Below are 15,208 nucleotides of genomic sequence, written 5' to 3' on the forward strand. Positions count from 1 at the left end.
CTCATCAGTGAATGCTATTAATGTCCATCAGTGCCGTCTGCCTTATCAGGACAGCAAAGCTCTGAGCGGAAATCATGGAACAGTAGCACAGAGACACCGGCATTAATGTTCTATTTGCCCGTCCGTCCTCTTTCGCAGGGGATGACAGAGGACACACAGCTGATCTCACTGCTCCCCCTTCTCACCCCTCCCTTCTCCTATGTGCTCTGTGGGCAGTCAAGTGTGAAACTAACAAGCTCACATTTCCAGTGGAGCACACAGAAGAGGGGAGGGGGGAGAAGGGGAAGCAGTGAGATCAGCTGTGTGTCCTCTCTCATCCCCTGCGAGAGAGGGTGGATGGGCAAATAGAACGTTAATGCCTGTGTCTCTGTGTTACTGTTCCACGACAGACACAATCTCCGCTCAGAGCCGTGTGTGAATAGCAACCCCAATGGGCCCCCCCCCCCCACAGTGGCGGAATGCCGGGCCTCGTCGCAAGTGTTGCGACCTTGGTAATTCCGTCACTGCAGTGTTGTATTATTATTATACAGGATTTATATAGCACTGACAGTTTTACGCAGCGCTTTACAACATTAGGGTAGACATTACAATACAATACAATTCAAGACAGGGGGAATCAGAGTTGAACCCATATGCATGTAGCCTTAAACAGTGGCGTCACTAGGGTTGGTGTCACCCGGTGCGGAAAAACATAGACCCTCTTACCTCAGTATAGGCACCCCCTCCCTCAGTACAGATCTCTCTTTTTCAGTACAGACCCACCTTCAGTACAGACTCCCCTTTAGTGCAGACCACCCCTTTGGTACAGGCCAACCCTTCAGTGCAGACCCCCCTTCATTGCAGACCCCCACTGCAGTGCAAGCCACCCTGTGGGGCAGACCCTCTTCGGTGCAGACCCCCCTCAGTACAGACCCCCCTCAGTACAGACCCCCCTTCAGTTCAGACCCTCCTTCAGTGCAGACCCTCCTTCAGTGCAGACCACCCTTCAGCACAGACTCCCCCCTTCAGTGCAGATTCCCCTTCAGTGCAGGCCACCCCTTCAGTGCAGACCATCCCTTCAGTGCAGACCATCCCTTCAGTGCAGACCCCCCTTCAGTGCAGACCATCCCTTTTAATGCAGACCCCCATTCGATGCAGAACCCCCTTTAATGCACACCCCTCCTTCAGCGCAGGTCCCCTTTCAGTGCAGACCACTCCTTTAGTGCAGACCCCTTTAGTGCAGACCCCCCTTTTTAATACAGACCCCCCTTCGGTACAGACCCTCCTTTAGTGCAGACCCCTCTTTCAGTGCAGACACCCCTTTAGTGCAGACCCTCCCTTCAGTGCAGACCCCTCCTTCAGTGTAGACCCCCAGTGGTGGCTGGTACTCAATATTTTTGGGGGGCGCAAACAAACTGAAAAATCCTGAAAAAAAAACATTAATTGCAGCCACTGTGCCATCAAACGCAGCCACTGTGCCTATCACACGCAGCCACTGTGCCATCAAATGCAGCCACTGAGCTCATCAAACCCAGCCACTGTGCCCATCAAACGCAGCCACTGTGCCAACCTGATCAGTGGAGAGGCAGTTCAATTTTAGAAAGCGAGTATTAATTTGGTGTTCTAACACACCTAGGTGAACTGGCATGGCGCTCGCAGGTCACCTTTTTTTGACGCCTATTAGAGCCTATGGCTCTAATCAGGTGCTTCAAAAAACAACCCCCCGCTGCTATAATTTAGGCGCCCTGCTCTTAAACAGGGTCCAGGCGCCTGAATAGGGGGTGGCAGCGGTGGCCATGGATAGATTCATGCTATGCATGAATCTATCCATTGGTCATATAGGGGGTGGATGGAGAGGGGGGCGGTACCCGTGAACCCTTATGGACTCACCGCCACTGTAAGACCCCTCCTTTAGTGTAAACCCCCCTTCAGTTCAGACCTCTTCCTTCAGTGTAGACCCCCCTTCAGTGCAGCCCCCTTTAGTGCAGACCCCCCTTCAGTACAGACCTCTCCCCTCTTCGTTGCATACCTCACATCTCCGGACATCCTCAGCAGTGTTCCTCTCCTGTTAGAATGTAAACAAAGATGAGGGGGAGGCGGCTTTGCTCCGCTCGGCTGTGTGAGACCGCGTCAGCGGGGACAACTCAGACAGCCCACGAGAGCTGCAGATCAGTGCAGTGGCGTTGCCCTGGTCCCTGCCGGCGGTTGTCACCCGGGTGTGGCCCATGCTCCCCCCCCCCCCCCCCGTGACGCCACTGGCCTTACCTTTAATAACCCTCTGTAGTTTTTTTTTTAATACAAAAAACATTGAAATTCTTTCAATTTCATTTGTAATTATCCTCCCAGGCTTTTTACGAGAAACATATTTAAGGGCTATCTAAAAGGGAAAATGAAGAAGTGTTATAATCAGCCCTAGTTCTGACAGAGCACATTTTGGTTATTATAGTTAAGTGGTTGATTTAATACTGGTTGAAGTTAATCTGTGTGATTCAGTTAACCCCAATTCATTTATAATTATTATTATTATTATTATTACAAATGCTTTATTATTAGTAGTATTATTATTATTGCCATAATTGTTGTTTATTACCTTGAGTGAGAAATTGAAGATTTTGTCTGCAGCACCATCTACTGATAGAATCTGGGATCATGACAACTTCATATGGTTAAAGGTTTTCTGTTGATTAAAAAAAAAGAGGTGGAAGTTGTCAGTATCTACAAATAATTGTATTTTCCCAAATTTGTGGTTGCCTAAGGCAACTATTAACTCTAATCTGTAAAGTGCTGCATACAAGAATCAGAAAGCTACATTAGTAATGGAATGTTTTCAAGATAATAATTATAGCTCCCATCTTTCTGAGATAAAAAAAAGCACACCCTCCAGCGCAATGTATTTAGGCAACAGACACACCCCTGCCATGTCCTCAGTTATGCATACTATGCCTTGAAAAAGTATTTACACCCCTTGAAATTTAACACATTTTGTTATGTTGCAACCAAAAACGGAAATGTATTTTATTGGGAAATTATGTGATAAACCAACACAAAGTGGCACATACAGTGAACTGGAAGAAAAATGATAAATGGTTTTCAAAAATTTTTACAAATAAATATCTGAAAAGTGTGGTGTGCATTTATATTCAGCCCCCCTGAGTTAATAATTTGTAGAACCACATTTCACTGCAATTACAGCTGCAAGTCTTTTTGGGGATGTCTCTACCAGCTTTGCACATCTAGAGATATAATTTTATTGTTAATGTAAGTAGATAAACACATACACAGATATTTGGGTTACATGCATCTCAGTTATAGACTTTGTCATCACAGTACAGTTTACAGTGCATACCCAGTGTCCCAAAACCTGTATATCCTATCAGCAAATATAACTCCAGTACTCTAATGGAGAATTGGCATACTAAAACTAGCGAACAAAAACGGACATCCATCAACCCAAAGAGAGCCACACCCGGAGTGTGCATGTCAGCCCAGCAAGCAGAGTAAAACTTTCACATATATGTCCTACCCCATGGTCACCTACCGGTGGATGGTTCCACAAAGTCACCAATAATCTGTTGAGTATAAGCTGTGGAAGAGCCGTCCATGGGGACTCCAACAGGATGCCTGTGGCCAATTATAGCTCAGGCTGTGTAGTACACGCTCCACACTATATAAGGCTGCCAGCACAGCGGCCTTGTGTAGTGTTTCGGCGTCTGCAGGAGTTAGTGGATGTTGTCTGTGTGCCTTCACCACACAATACATCTGTATCTACCCTTCATTGCTGTTCTGAGTGTTCTCTAATTGAGCCATCTGCCATTTGCAGGAGTTAGTGGGTGTTTGGGTGTTGTCTGTGTGCCTGCACCACAGAATACACCTGTATCTACCCTTTGTTGCTGTTCTCTAATTGAGCCATCTGCCATCTGCAGGAGTTAGTGGGTGACTGGGTGTTGTCTGTGTGCCTGCACTGCAGAATATACCTGTATCTACCCTTTGTTACTGTTCTCTAATTGAGCCATCTGCCATCTGCAGGAGTTAGTGGGTGACTGGGTGTTGTCTGTGTGCCTGCACTGCAGAATACACCTGTATCTACCCTTTGTTGCTGTTCTCTAATTGAGTCATCTGCCATCTGCAGGAGTTAGTGGGTGACTGGGTGTTGTCTGTGTGCCTGCACCGCAGAATACACCTGTATCTACCCTTCGCTGCTGTTCTCTAATTGAGCCATCTGCCATCTGCAGGAGTTAGTGGGTGACTGGGTGTTGTCTGTGTGCCTGCACCGCAGAATACACCTGTATCTACCCTTTATTGCTATTCTCTAATTGAGCCATCTGCCATCTGCAGGAGTTAGTGGGTGTTGTGTGCCTCCAGCACAGCACAGTATACACCTATATACCCTTTATTGCTGGTGTTCTATAATAAAGGCATCTGCAGGAGTTAGTGGGTGTTTTGTGCCTCCAGCACAATATACACTACCCAATTGCTGGTTTTCCCATCTGCCTGCAGGCCATTACCATGTCTGGAAGGCCAACAAGGAGAGGCAGACAGGCACGAGCCAATAAAAGAGGGCAAGCAGGCTCTGTGTCTAGAGACAACAGTGCTGGTCGTGGACGCGGTGCATCGTCATCAGCGCGTGCACATGGGACACGCTTGCTTTAGGACTGGCCCCCCCAACATTCCCCAGGCTCCATCCACTCCACCGTTCCACCGAATCCACTGTGAATGGAGAGGAATACAATTTACAGCTTACCATTATTTACATGTGGTGGCTGCATTCATATTTTTTTTTTTTAGGCTTTTTATTTTCTGTTTTCCCCTGGTGTTCTGGTCAGTAACACAACTTTTCTATTAGACTACCCCTACTCTGGATGAAGGAGCAACAGAGACACCTTTGGCCAGCAGTCTGAGGGGCAGGGAGTTGGGGGGTGTTAGATGTACTAGCAGATTTAGGTTAACTTAACAAATTGTAGCCATTCTCCAGCTCACACTTTATAATTAGTTACAGTAAACATTTTTTATCCCTTTTGGGATAAAGGTGTTTCATGAATAAATGGAAACTGATCATTGTAATACCTCTGCCAGTGTTAAATGGTTTAAAGTTAATAAAGTCATTCTGTTATACATCACATCTATAGGTAGATGATGCGAGTTTAATAAAGAAATAGCTTAACCCCAGTGCTGTCAGGGAGAGGGAGGGGGGGCAGGGAGAGTGAGAGGGGGGAGATAAGGAGGGGGGAGAGAGGGGGCAGGGAGAGAGAAAGGGGGAGAGAAGGAGGGGGGAGAGGGGGGAGGGAGAGAGATAGGGGGAGAGAAGAGGGGGAGAGAATAAGGGGGAGGAAAAGAGCGAGGGGAGAGAAAAGCGGGGGAAAGAGAGAAAGCGAAGGCGGAGGGAGGAAGAGGGGGGGGGGGGAGAATGGGCCTCCTAACATTCCAAGAGAGAAAGGTAAACTGGTATTTACTGACATAGCCCTGTAATCAAGAATGTATATGGAGATTGGGCCCCAAGGGAGAGAAACATGGATAAGCAATCGATATGGGTAACAGGATAAGCTATGCATGCGTTAGGAGAACCAGGAAGGTCCCAAATCATCAATTTAGAGGACTTGCTTCTTGGTGTTGTTGCAAAAGGCCAGCAGCAAGCTCTGACAAAGAAGGGGTATACATATAGTGGAAAAGATCGGCATGTATATTGTACAAGGTGATCATTGGTATCACCAGGACCTCTGCTCTGGGTTGACAGTAAAAAAGAACAGAAAAAACATAACTGGAGGGGAATCAAATGGTGGTGTCCACACAGGACAAGTGCAATAACAAGAGGGGTCTTCTTCGTCACAAGGTAAACAGGTGATATGATGGGACTTGCAGATTCCATAGTAAGAAGCAGACTGACTGGGGAAGAAAAACTTTCCAGGTAGGGATTCAAACACGCACCTCTTTTCCACCTCTGCTTACCTCTGCACTCCCTGCACCTCTTTTCCACCTCTGCTTACCTCTGCACTCCCTGCACCTCTTTTCCACCTCTGCTTGCCTCTACACTCCCTGCACCTCTTTTCCACCACTGCTTACCTCTGCACTCCCTGCACCTCTTTTCCAATGCTGCTTATCTCTGCACTCCCTGCACCTCTTTTCCAACGCTGCTTATCTCTGCACTCCCTGCACCTCTTTTCCAACGCTGCTTATCTCTGCACTCCTTGCACCTCTTTTCCAACGTTGCTTATCTCTGCACTCCCTGCACCTCTTTTCCAACGCTGCTTATCTCTGCACTCCCTGCACCTCTTTTCCACTGCTGCTTACCTCTGCACCCTCGTTCCTCTTTTCCAACGCTGCTTACCTCTGCACTCCCTGCACCTCTTTTCCACTGCTGCTTACCTCTGCACCCCCGTTCCTCTTTTCCAACGCTGCTTACCTCTGCACTGCCTGCAGCTCTTTTCCACTGCTGCTTACCTCTGCACTGCCTGCACCTCTTTTCCACCACTGCTTACCTCTGCACTCCCTGCACCTCTTTTCCACTGCTGCTTACCTCTGCACTCCCTGCACCTCTTTTCCACCACTGCTTACCTCTGCACTCCCTGCACCTCTTTTCCACTGCTGCTTACCTCTGCACCCCCTGCTCCTCTTTTCCACCACTGCTTACCTCTGCACTCCCTGCACCTCTTTTCCACTGCTGCTTACCTCTGCACCCCCTGCTCCTCTTTTCCAACGCTGCTTACCTCTGCACTGCCTGCAGCTCTTTTCCACTGCTGCTTACCTCTGCACTCCCTGCACTTCTTTTCCACCATTGCTTACCTCTGCATTCCCCACACCTCTCTTCTGCCACTGCACTTCCCAACCACTGCCCTAGATAATTTTATGTGGATAATAGAGTTTAGATAATACATACAAGTAATGATATAAAAGGCATTCATTATTTCTTTACATATGTCTATGCAAATTGTTACTGAATTAAAAATGTAAACTACCACTTTTGATCAGTGCAATAAGAAGCATCCTCAATTGTATCCTGACTGACTAAAGTACCATAAATTAATGAAGTGGAAAAATTGATGGCAGCAGAGAGAGACATGTGGGATGCATTTAAAAAAAAATAATAGTGTAATTGGCATAATTTCTCCTACTAAGCCAAATACACAAGCCCTGATTTGTTTTCTATGTTAGACGTGTGCCTACCGCTGACCTTTGTAGGATTTGCTCATTTATATATGATAAGATGTGAATTTTTTTTCTCGAGCATAGCTTTGTAGCCAGGTACTTGTTTTTTATGAAAAAAAAATGATTTACAAAAAATCTGTATCAGTTTACTATTGCTGACTGACATAAACTGATTGTGATGATTGATTTTTCATGCTAGTGTAAAGTGCTTATCTCCTGACTCTTTATTTTGTAAATTATGATGCAAAAATAAAGATACATTTTTCATTTGTCTCTATGGTTTGTCTCATTCCAGTTTTAATACAAAATCACAGAAAGTTACCAAATATATAAGTAGAAGGTTCCCAGTTGTGTTGTATTTGAAGTGCTTCCAGGAAGTGTAGCACATAGAGGTTCCATGGTGTAATGGTTAGCACTCTGGACTTTGAATCCAGCGATCCGAGTTCGAATCTCGGTGGGACCTAACTATTATGCTACAATGATTATGTGAATAATTAATTCAGAGACACTGGAATCATGATGGTGTTTTTTCTTCAGTTTAAATAGGATTGTGGTTAACTATGACAGAGAGATTAAAACAGTTTGGAGTTCACATGTGTGCGATATGTCTATGCAGTACCATGCATTGTGGTAGGACAGCTCAGTCATTTGAATGGGCACCTACCGCACCAAAGAAGCACATGACACTTTTTAAATAGCAACAAAACACATGGTACTCAATCACTTACAGGCTCTTTATTGCGGAAGAGACGTGCAATGCAATAAGATCCACCTGCCTGCCCGCAGCATTCTCCGGCATGTAAACTAAACTGCGCATGCGCAGGTCAGCTAATAGCGCCCGCCACAGCCCATGTGTGCTGGGATGACTGTTTCCTATGCATGTGCAGGAGTGATGTAACCCCGTGCCTACCAATAATTTCAGGAGAACATGCCAGCACTTGCCACCCGGTACAAATCCATGTCACTACTGATATCCCCCCTCTCAGCACCCACCCCCCAAGTCTTTGCCCACCCCCCTCATTCCCCAAATCCCCCCAGCACAAATGCCACCCTTCCCCCTAAAATGATCTCTTCCCCAAAAATGTCTACTCCTAGTACACATCACCCCTGCCCCCCCAGCACAAATTCACCCTAAATCCCCCCTCTCAGCACAAGTCTTTGCCCCCCATCCCCCAAATCCACCCAGTTTAAATGACCCCCCCCCCCCAAAAAAAAATCCTCTACCTCTATAATTTCTACACCTAGTACATCCCCAGCAAATCCCTCCTCCTAGCAAAAATCTTTCTCCATCACCCTCCCAACACAACAGCGACGGCCCTAATCCATGCGCCCCGGCCCCTAATCTACATGCAGGGCGCCGGACGCATGGATTTAAATAGAATTTTTTTTTCTTTAAAGCAGGCTTTAATAAACTTAAATAAAAGGGTTGGCTTGGGGACGAGCCCACCCACTTGTGTGACATTAGTGAATTAGTATTCGCTAATTAGTATTAGTACCCACTTCCTGTTCGGCCTGGAGAAGAAAGAAACGTCTGTTTGGCTGGGAGCCTGGAGCGAAGAGCAGCCTCCTAAGGGGAGGCCAGACTAATCGCCACCTTCCCGTCCGTTCGTCGTTTGGCCCCCAAAATATTGAGCATCAGCTGCCACTGCAACACAGATCCCCCTAAATCATCACTTTTACCATCCCTACCCTCCTAGAACAGTACTTTCTACCCTAATCTCCTTCAGCCCCCCCCCCACCTCGTACATGATACTACAGTGCCCAGGGCAGCCGTCCCACCTACCCACCCCTTGTCCTAGCCCCGAGGGACGGGGACCATTGGAGTACAGGTAGGTTTAATTCCTTTTACATAGTTAGGTTGACATCATGGAACGCCTGCAAAGAAAGGATGCAAGTTTTTGTGCGCTATAGGAATGTGCACGATTGTGCTTGTGGTCCTGCATTACACACGTGTATACGGACTAGAATATGGTATAATATGGTTCTGTCCATTGGATTCTCTTCAGATCAGGGGTGGACTGACCATTGGGCCACTCGGGCACTGCCCGAGGGCCCTGAGCCACTAGGGGGCCCCATCAGGGTTTCCAGCCTCAGTAAAACCAGGGACAGTATGTAAAAATCTGTGTTTTTTTTTTTACATCTGTCTCTGAACTGTCCCTTACCGACATCCTTTTGGTCTGAAAATCCCAAGATTATAGCTGCCCCGCCTCTCCAGTACCTTCTCAGCCAATAGAAACATGTCTGTGTATACTGTGTGTACATGTATGTGTATACTGTGTGATTGTATAATGTGTGTGTATATACTGTGTGGCCCCATAATCTTGGCTTGCCTGGGGGCCCCATAATCTCCTATTGACCGGGGACCCCATGAGTTGTCAGTCCACCCCTGCTTCAGATGACCGCAGTTGTTTATACCACAATCCCTGCATTCAGTGTACAGTACACTTTATATGAGTTTGTAACGACTTCTTTAAAGTTTTTTTTTTTTTTTTTTTTTTATATTTACATGCATTTACGTGCATTCCAGTGAGTTCATGTGTGAAAAATGCAGCATGCTGTGCTTTTTTCAAATGCTCATGAAAACTTATCAGCAGTGTAAGCTATAAATAGTTGCATCTGTGTAAATGAGCCCAAAGGAAACAAAACAATTCCTTTCAGCCAGGACATCACATCACCACTTTAGGAACTTTTGATTTATGTAGAAAAGGAAAGGTCCCACCGAGATTTGAACTCGGATCGCTGGATTCAGAGTCCAGAGTGCTAACCATTACACCATGGAACCTTATGAAGATACTTCTGGATATAAAAAAAATCTTTCAACAGAATTTGAGTTGAATTCCAAACTGCGGGAACATTTTTGATCTATTAATAGCAAGTAATAGCACATAAATAAGTTTTAATTGAATGAATATAATGATATAATGAACTAATTGTATGCACACTGTAGATACATCCACACTGTAGGTATATCCTACAAATGCGAGCATTCAGCCAATTTAGACAGAAGGGGATGTAGCTCAGTGGTAGAGCGCATGCTTTGCATGTATGAGGCCCCGGGTTCAATCCCCGGCATCTCCACTTTTGTATTTATTTTTTCTTTATGCCATGCCGTTAGTAGAGAGCTATATAGAAGATGGAATGACACTTCATTAAATACTAAGCAATTCAATCTTATGTCACTAAATGTTGTCTTTATTTTTTATGATTAAATGGCAGCACGTTATGATTCTAATTCCTTCACAGCCCTCTCCATAGCCACAAGCAGTGGAGTGTGCAGGGGATCAGTGTGCAGGGAAGCAATGAGTGTGCAGGGGATCAGTGTGCAGGGAAGCAATGAGTGTGCAGGGGATCAGTGTGCAGGGGATCAGTGTGCATGACGGGGATCGGTGCGCAGGGGATCGGTGTGCACGGGATCAGTGTGCATGACGGGGATTGGTGCGCAGGGGATCGGTGCGCAGGGGATCGGTGTGCAGGGGATCAGTGTGCATGACGGGGATTGGTGCGCAGGGGATCGGTGTGCAGGGGATCAGTGTGCATGACGGGGATCAGTACACAGGGGATCAGTGAGTTTGCAGGGGATCAGTGTGCATGACGGGGATTGGTGCGCAGGGGATCGGTGTGCAGGGGATCAGTGTGCATGACGGGGATCAGTGAGTGCGCAGGGGATCAGTGAGTTTGCAGGGGATCAGTGAGTTTGCAGGGGATCAGTGTGCATGACGGAGATTGGTGCGCAGAGGATCGGTGTGCAGGGGATCAGTGTGCATGACGGGGATTGGTGCGCAGGGGATCAGTGAGTGCGCAGGGGATCAGTGTGCATGACGGAGATTGGTGCGCAGAGGATCGGTGTGCAGGGGATCAGTGTGCATGACGGGGATCGGTGCGCAGGGGATCAGTGAGTGCGCAGGGGATCAGTGAGTTTGCAGGGGATCAGTGTGCATGACGGAGATTGGTGCGCAGAGGATCGGTGTGCAGGGGATCAGTGTGCATGACGGGGATTGGTGCGCAGGGGATCGGTGCGCAGGGGATCGGTGTGCAGGGGATCAGTGTGCATGACGGGGATTGGTGCGCAGGGGATCGGTGTGCAGGGGATCAGTGTGCATGACGGGGATCAGTACACAGGGGATCAGTGAGCGTGCAGGGGATAGTGAGCGTGCAGGGGATCAGTGTACAGGGGATCAGTGAGTGTTCAGGGGATCAGTGTGCATGGCGGGGATCGGTGCGCAGGGGATCAGTGTACAGGGGATCAGTGAGTGTGCAGAGGATCGGTGCACAGGGGATCAGTAAGTGTGCAGGGGATAGTGAGCGTGCAGGGGATCAGTGTACAGGGGATCAGTGAGTGTTCAGGGGATCAGTGTGCATGGCGGGGATCAGTGCGCAGGGGATCAGTGTACAGGGGATCAGTGAGTGTGCAGAGGATCAGTGTGCATGGCGGTGATCAGTGTGCAGGGGATCAGTGAGTGAGCAGGGGATCAGTGAGTGTTTAGGGGATCAGTGTGCATAGCAGGGATCGGTGCGCAGGGGATCAGTGAGTGTTTAGGGGATCAGTGTGCATAGCAGGGATCGGTGCGCAGGGGATCAGTGAGTGTTTAGGGGATCAGTGTGCATAGCAGGGATCGGTGCGCAGGGGATCAGTGAGTGTTTAGGGGATCAGTGTGCATAGCAGGGATCGGTGCGCAGGGGATCAGTGAGTGTGCAGGGGATTAGTGTGTGTACAGGGGATCAGTGTGCATGGCGGGGAAAATGTGCTCCATTAACATTATGGATAGTTGTAATGACAGATAATTAGGCAATGTGGAACACAAATAGGAAGCATTTTGTAGGTATGTATGCATCATTCTCAGAGGAAAGAAATGTGCACACGAAATGGCCGGTTAGCTCAGTTGGTTAGAGCGTGGTGCTAATAACGCCAAGGTCGCGGGTTCGATCCCCGTACGGGCCATACATTTTTCTTTCCACATTTATTTTTGTTAGACAGATGGGCAGCTATGAACCATGGACAGACAATCACAATGCTGCTTATACATTTTCTTCAAGTGTTTTTTTTTTTCACTGCCTAAAGAAGAATGAAAATATCAGCATTTATTACTACTGCTTGCAAAGGTGAAGTCAGTCCTATAATCAGTATGTAATATCATTGGAGTTTATATCAGATGGTATGTTATATACACCAGTTTACATACTACAAGTATGCAGATCAAGAGAAGTGATATGGCTGCTTGTACTAGATCAGCTCTGGTGTGTTTGGTGTGTTTGGAAGGAAAAGCCGCCAATGACTCCATATATCCTCATTACAGATTTAACCATTTCAGCCCAGAAGGATTTACCCCCTTCCTGACCAGAGCACTTTTTGTTATTTGGCTCTGCATCGCTTTAACTCAAAATTGCGCGGTCGTGCGACGTGGTTCCCAAACAAAATTGACGTCTTTTTTTTTTGTTATTATAAATATCCCTCAAAAATATCTAAAAAACCTAAGGGCCTGGTATGCTCCTGGAGGGGGAACCCATGCCGTTATTTATTTAAAATTTGACATGGAGTTCCCCCTCGAGAGCTGATTATTCTCTGATTGGCCACGGCCAAAGTCGCCTGGCCTGGGGCGACTTAAAGTCATGTTGTAAGTCGCCCCAAGTAGTGTTGAAGTCGATCCAAGTCGCGCTGTTATTCATACTCAAGTCGTGTCTAAGTTGCCTCCAAAAGTCACGCTGGACGTCGTGTTGCCCCTGTGTGAACCGGCTCTTAGGGTGCCATTGCAAGTATCCATATGCCATGTGAGAGAAATAACCTGTTAATATGACAATTTTGTGGGGGAAAAAAAAAAAAGAAAAAGAAAAAAAATCTTCATTTTGCAAAGAATTTTGGGGAAAAAATACAACTTACAAACCTCCCCATGCCTCTTATTAAATACCTTGGACTGTTTGCTATCCAAAAAGAGGTCATTTGGGGGATATTTGTATTTTCCTGGCTTGTTAGGGCCGGTTCACACTGCTGCGTGGTGTGAAATCACATGCGATGCAAATTCAGCCAGATAGTATGGCTGAATTTGCATCGCATTCAGACCAAACTCGCACAAGACCCTTTTTTTGGTCCGCAGCAGAATCGGATTTCATGGGCGTTCACACCCATGTGATCCGATTTCTTTCAGAATTTGCAGATCACACTGCAATAAGCAAACTGATTTGGGGGCATTATTAACTTTTAATTGACACTCCCGGCAGTTCGCATAGGGCAGTGTGAACTGACACTGGGAGACATGCGATGCGTGAACCTGCAGGGGATTCGCAGGGTTCCCGGGTTGCAGCAGTGTGAACCGAGCCAAGTTTTTCAAGAAATGAGATGTCAGTACATCAGGTGTGATTCATTTTCAGTGATTGGCACCATAGCTTGTAGACTCTATAACCTTCACAAAGACCCAAATATTATACACGATTTTTGTTATTTTTTTTACCAAAGATAATATAATAATATGTAGCAGTATAAATTTTGGCAAAAATGTATGAAGAAAATGTACTAATTTGCGAAATTTTAATAACAAAAACGAAGAAAACTGCTTTTTTTAAACCACATTTTCAGTCTTTTTTCATTTATAGCACAAAAATAAAAAAACAGTGGTAAGTGAATACCACCAAAAGAAAGCTCTGATTGTGTGAAAAAAAGGACAAAAATTGAATATGGATACAGTGTTGCATGACTGAGTAATTGTCATTCGAAATGTGAGAAGGAAGGGGGTATAAGTGCCCAGTGAACAAGTGGTTGCCCCTCCCCACACACACTATTTGTCCTATTTACCATAATCATTGAAAGTGAAAATTCCCAAAATTTTCGTTGTCCCCAGAAAAGTAATAGCAGGAAAATCTTCCAATGGCCACACTAGTTCTAGTGAACTGGGGGTCTCCAAGGAATTCCCTTAATTCCCCTCTCACTTCCCGTTTGGCTATGGGACAGGAAGTGAAGGGAAGTTTCCAAAATGGGACACAGATGATGAAAAAAATCTGACAGGGGTTATAACCCTTCCTCGCTGTATCCAAAACGAAAACAAAGTTTTAGCTATAGTTCTACTTTCATTGTAGACAATTCCAGCACCAGTTCATTAGGAGAAAACAATAACAATTATACAAGGTTATACAACCTATCCAAACAGCATTACTCTGATATTGTTTTAATTCCACTGTATCTGATCGATTGGATCTTTTTTTCTCTTTCTATCTAAAACCCCTCTCTTACTTACCTTGACCACTTCAGCCCTGGAGGATTTGGCTGCTCAGTGACCGGAGCATATTTTACAATTTGGCACTGCACTGCTTTAACTGGTAATTGCACAAAATTTCCATCCTTTTTTCCCCACAAATAGAGCTTTCTTTTGATGGTATTTGATTGCCTCTGCGATTTTTTTTTTTTTGCGATATAAACGGAAAAAGACCGAAAACTTTTAAAAAATACAATATTTTCTACTTTTTGTTATACATTTTTTTAACCACTTAAGCCTCGGACCAATTTGGAGCCAAAGGACCAGGTCCCTTTTTGCGATTCGGCACTGCGTCACTTTAACTGACAATTACGCGGTCGTACGATGTGGCTCCCAAACAAAATTGGCATCCTTTTTTCCTCACAAATAGAGCTTTCTTTAGCTGGTATTTGATCACCTCTGCGGTTTTTATTTTTTGCGCTATAAACAAAAATAGAGCGACAATTTTGAAAAAAAAATCATTATTTTTTACTTTTTTGCTATAATAAATGTCCCCAAAACATATAAAATAAAATAAACATTTTTTTTCCTCAGTTTAGGCCGATATGTATTCTTCTACATATTTTTGGTAAAAAAAAAACGCAATTAGCAATTATTGATTGGTTTGTGCAAAAGTTATAGCGTTTACAAAATAGGGGATACTTTTATAGGATTTTTATGAAAATGTTTTTTACTAGTAATGGCGGCGATCAGCGATTTTTTATTGTGACTGCGACATGGCAGACACATCGGACATTTTTGACACATTTTTGGGACCATTGTCATTTATACAGCAATCAGTGCTATTCCTGTGTAAATGACACTGGCAGTGAATGAGTTAACCACTAGGGGGCAGTGCAGGGGTAATG

The 15,208-nt window shown here is 45.7% G+C and overlaps 4 non-coding genes across 4 annotated transcripts; 3 read left to right on the plus strand and 1 right to left on the minus strand.

Moving 5' to 3' along the window:
• The first annotated feature begins 7,510 nt into the window (after positions 1 to 7,510).
• TRNAQ-UUG (transfer RNA glutamine (anticodon UUG)) lies at positions 7,511 to 7,582 on the plus strand. The gene has a single exon. It is a non-coding gene; the product is annotated as a tRNA-Gln (tRNA).
• Positions 7,583 to 9,829: 2,247 nt separating this feature from the next.
• TRNAQ-CUG (transfer RNA glutamine (anticodon CUG)) lies at positions 9,830 to 9,901 on the minus strand. The gene has a single exon. It is a non-coding gene; the product is annotated as a tRNA-Gln (tRNA).
• Positions 9,902 to 10,125: 224 nt separating this feature from the next.
• Positions 10,126 to 10,197, plus strand: TRNAA-UGC (transfer RNA alanine (anticodon UGC)). Its single transcript has one exon. It is a non-coding gene; the product is annotated as a tRNA-Ala (tRNA).
• Positions 10,198 to 11,984: 1,787 nt separating this feature from the next.
• Positions 11,985 to 12,058, plus strand: TRNAI-AAU (transfer RNA isoleucine (anticodon AAU)). Its single transcript has one exon. It is a non-coding gene; the product is annotated as a tRNA-Ile (tRNA).
• Positions 12,059 to 15,208: the final 3,150 nt, after the last annotated feature.

This window comes from Lithobates pipiens, unplaced genomic scaffold (assembly GCF_037356315.1).
Source record: "Lithobates pipiens isolate NorthernLeopardFrog02 unplaced genomic scaffold, aLitPip1_a1.2 Scaffold_10, whole genome shotgun sequence".
NCBI lineage: Eukaryota > Metazoa > Chordata > Amphibia > Anura > Ranidae > Lithobates > Lithobates pipiens.